The following is an 8,349-nucleotide window of genomic DNA, read 5'->3' as shown; positions in this document are numbered from 1 at the left end:
TCCTTCTCACTGGCTGTGACGGCATTCTATCGCAGCAGACCATTTCACAGCTAGAGAGAAGATGACCTGTTCACAAGAATAGTTTGTGTTCTCTATTCTAAACACAAAACAAGTAAATCTCACAAGAACAGCTCCTCTTCTCCTTAGCTGTGAAGCGGTCCCCTGCGATAAGATGGTGTCACATCTAGGAAGAAGGAGACGCCCACTGAGGAGAGCTGAAGTCCCCTCCACCTTCTACCAATACTTATAATTAGCATATTAAGTGCCAGAACACAGCGTCGCAATGGAGGTGACAATTTTGGGGGAGGCAATGGCATCTCCTTGAGCTGGACTATATACTAAAGTATTAGTTTAAAAAAATAAACTTGACAATTCTATTACATTTCCTGCATTCTTAGCATCAAAATAGATTCTCCCCTGTGTGAATTCTCTGATTTCAAGATGTCTAACAAGATCTGCTTTATGATTGACACATTTACCACATTCTAAACATTATAATGGCTTCTTCCCTGTGTGAATTTTCTGATGTTTAACAAGATTTGATTTATGTGTAAAACATTTTCCACATTCTAAGCATGAAAATGGCTTCTCCCCTGTGTGAATTTTCTCATGTATAACAAGATGCGATTTACGCCTAAAACATTTTTCACATTGTAAACATGAAAATGGCTTCTCCCCTGTGTGAATTCGCTCATGTACAACAAGATGTGATTTATCTATAAAACATTTCCCACATTCCAAACATAAGTATGGCTTCTCCCCTGTGTGAATTTTCTCATGTTTAACAAGATGTGATTTATCTATAAAACATTTCCCACATTCAGAACATGAAAATAACTTATCCCTTGTGTGAATTCTCTGATGTTTAACAAGATGTGATTTAGCTGTATAACATTTCCCACATTCTGAGCATAAAAATGGCTTGTCCCCTGTGTGAGATTGCTCATGTTTAACAAGATGTGATTTGCGGTTAAAACATTTTTCACATTCTGAACAAGAAAATGGTTTCTCCCCTGTATGAATTCTCTGATGTATAACAAGATCTGGTTTATGGTTAAAGTGTTTTTCACATTCTGAACATGAAAATGGCTTCTTCCCTGTGTGAACTATCTGATGTTTAACAAGATATGATTTCTGGTTAAAACATTTTCCACATTCTGAACATGGAAATAGCTTCTCCGAAGTATGAATTCTGTGATGGTTAAGAAGATTTGATTTATGGTTAAAACATTTTCCACATTCTGAGCATGAAAAATGGCTTCTCCCCTGTGTGAATTCTCTGATGCTTACGAAGATCTGTTTTCTGATTAAAACATTTCCCACATTCTGAGCATGAAAACGGCTTCAGCCCTATGTGAATTTTCTCATGGCTAAGAAGACTTGATTTATCTGAAAAACATTGCCCACAGTGTGAACATGAAAATGGTTTCTCCCCTGTGTGAATTCTCTCATGTTTAGCAAAATTTGATTTATGGTTAAAACATTTCCCACATTCTGAGCATGAATAAGTCTTCTTTGCTGTGTGAGTTCTTTGATGTTGAACACTTCTTCTGTGACTTTGATTTTGCTTAACAGTCTGTGATAAAATAGAAAATCGGAACCCATCCAAAGAATCAGATGATAGATCTTTTGTGTGAAAGGCCGACGATACATCTGGGAAAATAGCATGTTCTTCATGTTCATCTTCTGTGACACCACAATCTTCTGCTTTAAAATCTGAAGATATTAGATGTTCCTCTGAGCTCCTGGTACAGTCATCTGCCAAGAATACAGTTTTATCATAAAAAAAAAATATATAGCCTTATTATATTAATATTTTTTAACGTTTCTATATAAAAATTCCATACAAATTACAAGTCATGCAGCAAAATCCAATTATTGACTGACAGTGGTAGGAAAACAGATCACAATATAAGGACTCATGCACATGACTGTGTGCCGGCTGGGCCCGTGCTTTGGTCCGCAATGCATGGGCACCGACCGTGTGGCCTCTGTATGCAGACACGGACCTATTTGCTTGAATGGGGTTCGTGATCCGCATCAAATGGTCTGCACCGCAAAAATGGAGTGCATGCAATACTTTTTTGTGGTGCGGAGGCACGGACAGAAAACCCATGGGAGCACTCCTTCCGATGCGTTATACGGTGCATACTAGGGGTGCACCGAAATGAAAATTCTGGTCCGAAACCGAAAATTCAGGATGTCCTTGACCGAAAACTGAAACCGAAACTGCCTTTCTGCCCAAATACTTTTAAAATACTTTTTTTTAAATGATATTTATAACAGTGCCATCCACAGACCCCCCCACCTCATAACAGTGCCATCCACAGACCCCCACCCACCCCATAACAGTGCCATCCACAGACACCCCACCCCATAACAGTGCCATCCACAGACCCCCCCACCCCATAACAGTGATATCCACAGACCCCCCCACCCCATAACAGTGCCATCCACAGACCCCCCCACCTCATAACAGTGCCATCCACAGACCCCCACCCACCCCATAACAGTGCCATCCACAGACCCCCCACCCCATAACAGTGCCATCCACAGACCCCCCCACCTCATAACAGTGCCATCCACAGACCCCCACCCACCCCATAACAGTGCCATCCACAGACCCCCCCCACCTCATAACAGTGCCATCCACAGACCCCCACACACCCCATAACAGTGCCATCCACAGACCCCCCACCTCATAACAGTGCAATCCACAGACCCCCCCACCTCATAACAGTGCCATCCACAGACCCCCACCCACTCCATAACAGTGCCATCCACAGACCCCCCACCCCATAACAGTGCCATCCACAGACCCCCCCATTGCCGCTCCAGTACAGACTAGTTATTAATTGTACACATTTTATAAGGATTCTATTCATGAGGCCCCCTCTGCAGTAGAACATTCAATATAGCCACATCCTACTCACAGGGCTGTTATCTTAATGCTGGCCGGCCGGGCAGACGAGCGGCAGCGTCACGACTGACGTCACATGCCTGCGCCGCCTCCTTCATTCAGAAAGTAGGCCGGGCACATGACGTCAGTCGTGACGCTGCCGCTCATCTGCCCGGCCCGCCAGCATTAAGATAACAGCCCTGTGAGTAGGATGTGGCTATATTGAATGTTCTACTGCAGAGGGGGCCTCATGAATAGAATCCTTATTAATTGTACACATTTTATAACTACTGGAGCTGGGGGCCGGAGCACAGTAAACGCACCGGCCCCCAGCTCCTCCTCCCAGTCCCTCCCCGCTATTTTCTGCCGATATGTACCAATATCGGCCGAAATGGATTAGGCCCATTTTCGGCCGCCGGAATTTCGGTGCACCCCTAGTGCATACACAGCCGGTATCCGTATATTGTGCACCCGCTGTTTGCGGGCCGTAATGAGGGCACGGCCAGCACATGGTCATGTGCCTGAGCCCTAACAGTAGACCAGTAGATCTTGATGTTATGTCACCAGATGGTTCACTTGTATTTTCCACTGTTGTGTTGAAGCTAGCATCTTCATAGGTTCACATTTCAGGGTGTTCATCACCTCTCTTTTCTAGTAAAATGCTGAGTGGAGAATCATTAAGAGATATGTGAGTCAATGCCATTAGGTGGTGTCTGTCTCACACACTGATGGCTACAGAACACAATAGAGGAGAGGAGAAGTATGATCATGTACAAAGAAGTCACACTTTTGGAACAAGTGTAACCAGTGTCGGGCTGGGGTACACGGGCCCGCCAGAGAAACTGATACTGAAAGCCGGGATTTGGAATAGACCAGAATTAGACCGCACTGCTGTGTGAGGTGGCCCGGATGGGTGCTCTCAGCCCACAGATTCACCCAATCTATAAGCTAAAACAATATTTCAAAAGGAGGGCTGGGCACTCTCTATAAATGGAGTATGTGGTAATTTATTAAACAAAATGCTATAATAAAAATAGCAATAACAATAATATAAAACAATAACAATAATATAAAACAATACTGGTAAAATAACACTGCAATCAATTAGCAATCAAAATAGCATGTCTGGCCAGACTCAATAGTACCTACAGACAATAAGAAAAATTAATAAAACACAATGATTATCCTTAGATCCAACATCCAAAAATTTTCGCATCAATAATCACAAGTCCAAAATTTTGTGTAAATGATCACAAGAAAAGAGTGGTAATTATATTCGAGATTATTTCTCAATATTCGATCCAATGTCCATACATCTACATACAGGTCCTTCTAAAAAAATTAGCATATTGTGATAAAGTTCATTATTTTCTGTAATGTACTGATAAACATTAGACTTTCATATATTTTAGATTCATTACACACAACTGAAGTAGTTCAAGCCTTTTATTGTTTTAGTATTGATGATTTTGGCATACAGCTCATGAAAACCCAAAATTCCTATCTAAAAAAATTAGCATATTTCATCCGACCAATAAAAGAAAAGTGTTTTTAATACAAAAAAAGTCAACCTTCAAATAATTATGTTCAGTTATGCACTCAATACTTGGTCGGGAATCCTTTTGCAGAAATGACTGCTTCAATGCGGCGTGGCATGGAGGAAATCAGCCTGTGGCACTGCTGAGGTGTTATGGAGGCCCAGGATGCTTCGATAGCGGCCTTAAGCTCATCCAGAGTGTTGGGTCTTGCGTCTTTCAACTTTCTCTTCCCAATATCCCACAGATTCTCTATGGGCTCAGGTCAGGAGAGTTGGCAGGCCAATTGAGCACAGTAATACCATGGTCAGTAAACCATTTACCAGTGGTTTTGGCACTGTGAGCAGGTGCCAGGTCGTGCTGAAAAATGACATCTTCATCTCCATAAAGCTTTTCACCAGATGGAAGCATGAAGTGCTCCAAAATCTCCTGATAGCTAGCTGCATTGACCCTGCCCTTGATAAAACACAGTGGACCAACACCAGCAGCTGACATGGCACCCCAGACCATCACTGACTGTGGGTACTTGACACTGGACTTCAGGCATTTTGGCATTTCCCTCTCCCCAGTCTTCCTCCAGACTCTGGCACCTTAATTTCCGAATGACATGCAACAGTCCAGTGCTGCTTCTCTGTAGCCCAGGTCAGGCGCTTCTGCCGCTGTTTCTGGTTCAAAAGTGGCTTGACCTGGGGAATGCGGCACCTGTAGCCCATTTCCTGCACACGCCTGTACACAGTGGCTCTGGATGTTTCTACTCCAGACTCAGTCCACTGCTTCCGCAGGTCCCCCAAGGTCTGGAATCGGTCCTTCTCCACAATCTTCCTCAGGGTCCGGTCACCTCTTCTCGTTGTGCAGCGTTTTCTGCCACACTTTTTCCTTCCCACAGACTTCCCACTGAGGTGCCCTGATACAGCACTCTGGGAACAGCCTATTCGTTCAGAAATTTCTTTCTGTGTCTTACCCTCTTGCTTGAGGGTGTCAATAATGGCCTTCTGGACAGCAGTCAGGTCGGCAGTCTTACCCATGATTGCGGTTTTGAGTAATGAACCAGGCTGGGAGTTTTTAAAAGCCTCAGGAATCTTTTGCAGGTGTTTAGAGTTAATTAGTTGATTCAGATGATTAGGTTAATAGCTCGTTTAGAGAACCTTTTCATGATATGCAAATTTTTTGAGATAGGAATTTTGGGTTTTCATGAGCTGTATGCCAAAATCATCAATATTAAAACAATAAAAGGCTTGAACTACTTCAGTTGTGTGTAATGAATCTAAAAGATATGAAAGTCTAATGTTTATCAGTACATTACAGAAAATAATGAACTTTATCACAATATGCTAATTTTTTTAGAAGGACCTGTATAATCGTGGGTTGTCCGAATTTTTATGTATTAATTAGTCTGTATAACAAGCAAGTTGCAACATCAAGAGATATCTTCAAAATAGGACTATGTGTCGATTATTCTTTTCGTCGCAAATACTTATTCCATCTATGGTTGTGTTGTCTACTCACGAAACAGATGTACGTAGGCGGATCCAATCGGCAGTCCGTGGCGTCCCGCGTGGTTATACAGATACGATCTTCCGCTGCTGCTTTTTTCACGTGAGTATCGACTTTGATGTGGAATAGTAATATACGACTTGTCCCAACATTTTTCGAAGAAATTTTGACAACTATGTCCTTTGCTTTAACAAGCTTTCACTTACTGGCGCCAGTAGACTCTTTCACAATCCACGGGTCCACAGATGTATGTAATATATCCTCGATAAGTTTTCTCCAAAAGGATTCAAAGCTGTAGGAGTTGGTGGTCCTTGTGTTGAATAGGGGGGGTCCAGTACCACCCTATTCAACACAAGGACCACCAACTCCTACAGCTTTGAATCCTTTTGGAGAAAACTTATCAAGGATATATTACATACATCTGTGGAGCCATGGATTGTGAAAGAGTCTACTGGCGCCAGTAAGTGAAAGCTTGTTAAAGCAAAGGACATAGTTGTAAAAATTTCTTCGAAAAATGTTGGGACAAGTCGTATATTACTAGTTGTCGAAATTTCTTCGAAAACTGTTGGGACAAGTCGTATATTACTATTCCACATCAAAGTCGATACTGACGTGAAAAAAACAGCAGCGGAAGATCGTAGCTGTATAACCACGCGGGACGCCGCGGACTGCCGATTGGATCCGCCTACATATATCTGTTTCGTGAGTAGACAACACAACCATAGATGGAATAAGTATTTGCGACGAAAAATAGAAATCGACACATAGTCCTATTTTGAAGATATCTCTTGATGTTGTAACTTGCTTGTTATACAGACTAATTAATACATAACAATTCGGACAACTCACGATTATATGTAGATGTTTGGACATTGGATCGAATATTGAGAAATAATCTCGAATATAATTACCACTCTTTTCTTGTGATCATTTACACAAAATTTTGGACTTGTGATTATTGATGTGAAAATTTTTGGATGTTGGATCTAAGGATAATCATTGTGTTTTATTGGAACTCTGTGGTTTTATTAATTGTTCTTATTGTCTGTAGGTACTATTGAGTCTGGCCAGACACGCTATTTTGATTGCAGTGTTATTTTATCAGTATTGTTTTATATTATTGTTATTGCTATTTTTATTATTATTATAGCATTTTATTTAATAAAGTACCACATACTCCATTTATAGAAAGTGCCCAGCCCTTCTTTTGAAATATTGATACTGAAAGCCCACCTTCTATCTGTCTCACAGATGTAGTAAATATATTATTGCACATGTACCACATACATATAAATAATACCAGCATGTACTGTACATATAATGCTCTGTTCATATCATATTTATGGGCTCTATCCAATAAATATATCCAGGATGAACAGATTTCTCTAACATTTTTTTACTGGATATAGTTGTATGAAATACTTGTATATAAGCCGAATGAAGACCAAAAGCACACTATATTGGCCTCTGTCTGGCTAATATAACCCTATGGAAACATTTACCGTTTACTTTGGCAAAAAATAAATGAACGCAACCTATATAGTAAAATATGTTCACTCACACATATTAAAGATACATCATAATACAAATTACACACATGCAAATGCATACTACATAGATACATACACATTTACATGACACACAATGAATTACACGCATACACTGTAAACACGTTGTACATACCCATTACACCTCTATACGCATTACTCAAATATATTATACACTGAACAAAAATATAAACTGCAGCACTTTCGGTTTTGCTCCCATTTTGCATGAGCTGAACTCAGACCGCAATGCCAGATCCGTTTTGCCGGAACACTCGGGGCTGGATCCGGCATTAATGCATTTCAATGGGACAAAAATGGAGGATCCGGCATTCCGGCAAGTGTTCCGGAATTTTGGACTGCTGCAGTATTATCTCCGTCCTGAAAAGTCAAAAGGACTGAACTGAAGGCATCCTGAACAGATTGCTCTCCATTCAGAATGCATTAGGATAAAACTAATCAGTTTTTTCCGGTATTGAGCCCCTAGGACGGAACTCAATGCCGGAAAAGAATAACGCTAGTGTGAAAGTACCCCAAGGGTCCATTCACGCGTCCGTAGAATGCGGAACGGATGCGGACCCATTCATTCTCTATGGGGCAGGAATGGATGTGGACAGCACACAGTGTGCTAGCCGCATTTTCAGAGCGCGTCGCCGATCTTCCAGTCAGCGGCTCTGGAAAAAAAATAGAACATGTCCTATTCCTGTCTGCAATTAGACAGTTCTATGGGGGTGCCGGCCGGGTGTATTGCGGATTCGCAATATACTACGGACGTGTGAATGGACCCTAAATCTGTGTTAGTGAGCACTTCTCCTTTGCAGAGATAATCCATCCCACCTCACAGGTGTGGCATATCAAGGTGCTGATTAGACAGCAG

General features: G+C 41.6%; 1 pseudogene; it reads right to left on the bottom strand.

Moving 5' to 3' along the window:
- Positions 1 to 234: 234 nt before the first annotated feature.
- Positions 235 to 8,349, bottom strand: part of LOC122934336 — a 34,528-nt pseudogene continuing 26,413 nt past the window's right edge.

The sequence above is a fragment of the Bufo gargarizans genome, chromosome 4, assembly GCF_014858855.1.
Source record: "Bufo gargarizans isolate SCDJY-AF-19 chromosome 4, ASM1485885v1, whole genome shotgun sequence".
Classification (NCBI taxonomy): domain Eukaryota; kingdom Metazoa; phylum Chordata; class Amphibia; order Anura; family Bufonidae; genus Bufo; species Bufo gargarizans.
The sequence above is the reverse complement of the archived record's forward strand: the minus strand, read 5'-3'. Positions and strand labels throughout refer to the sequence as shown.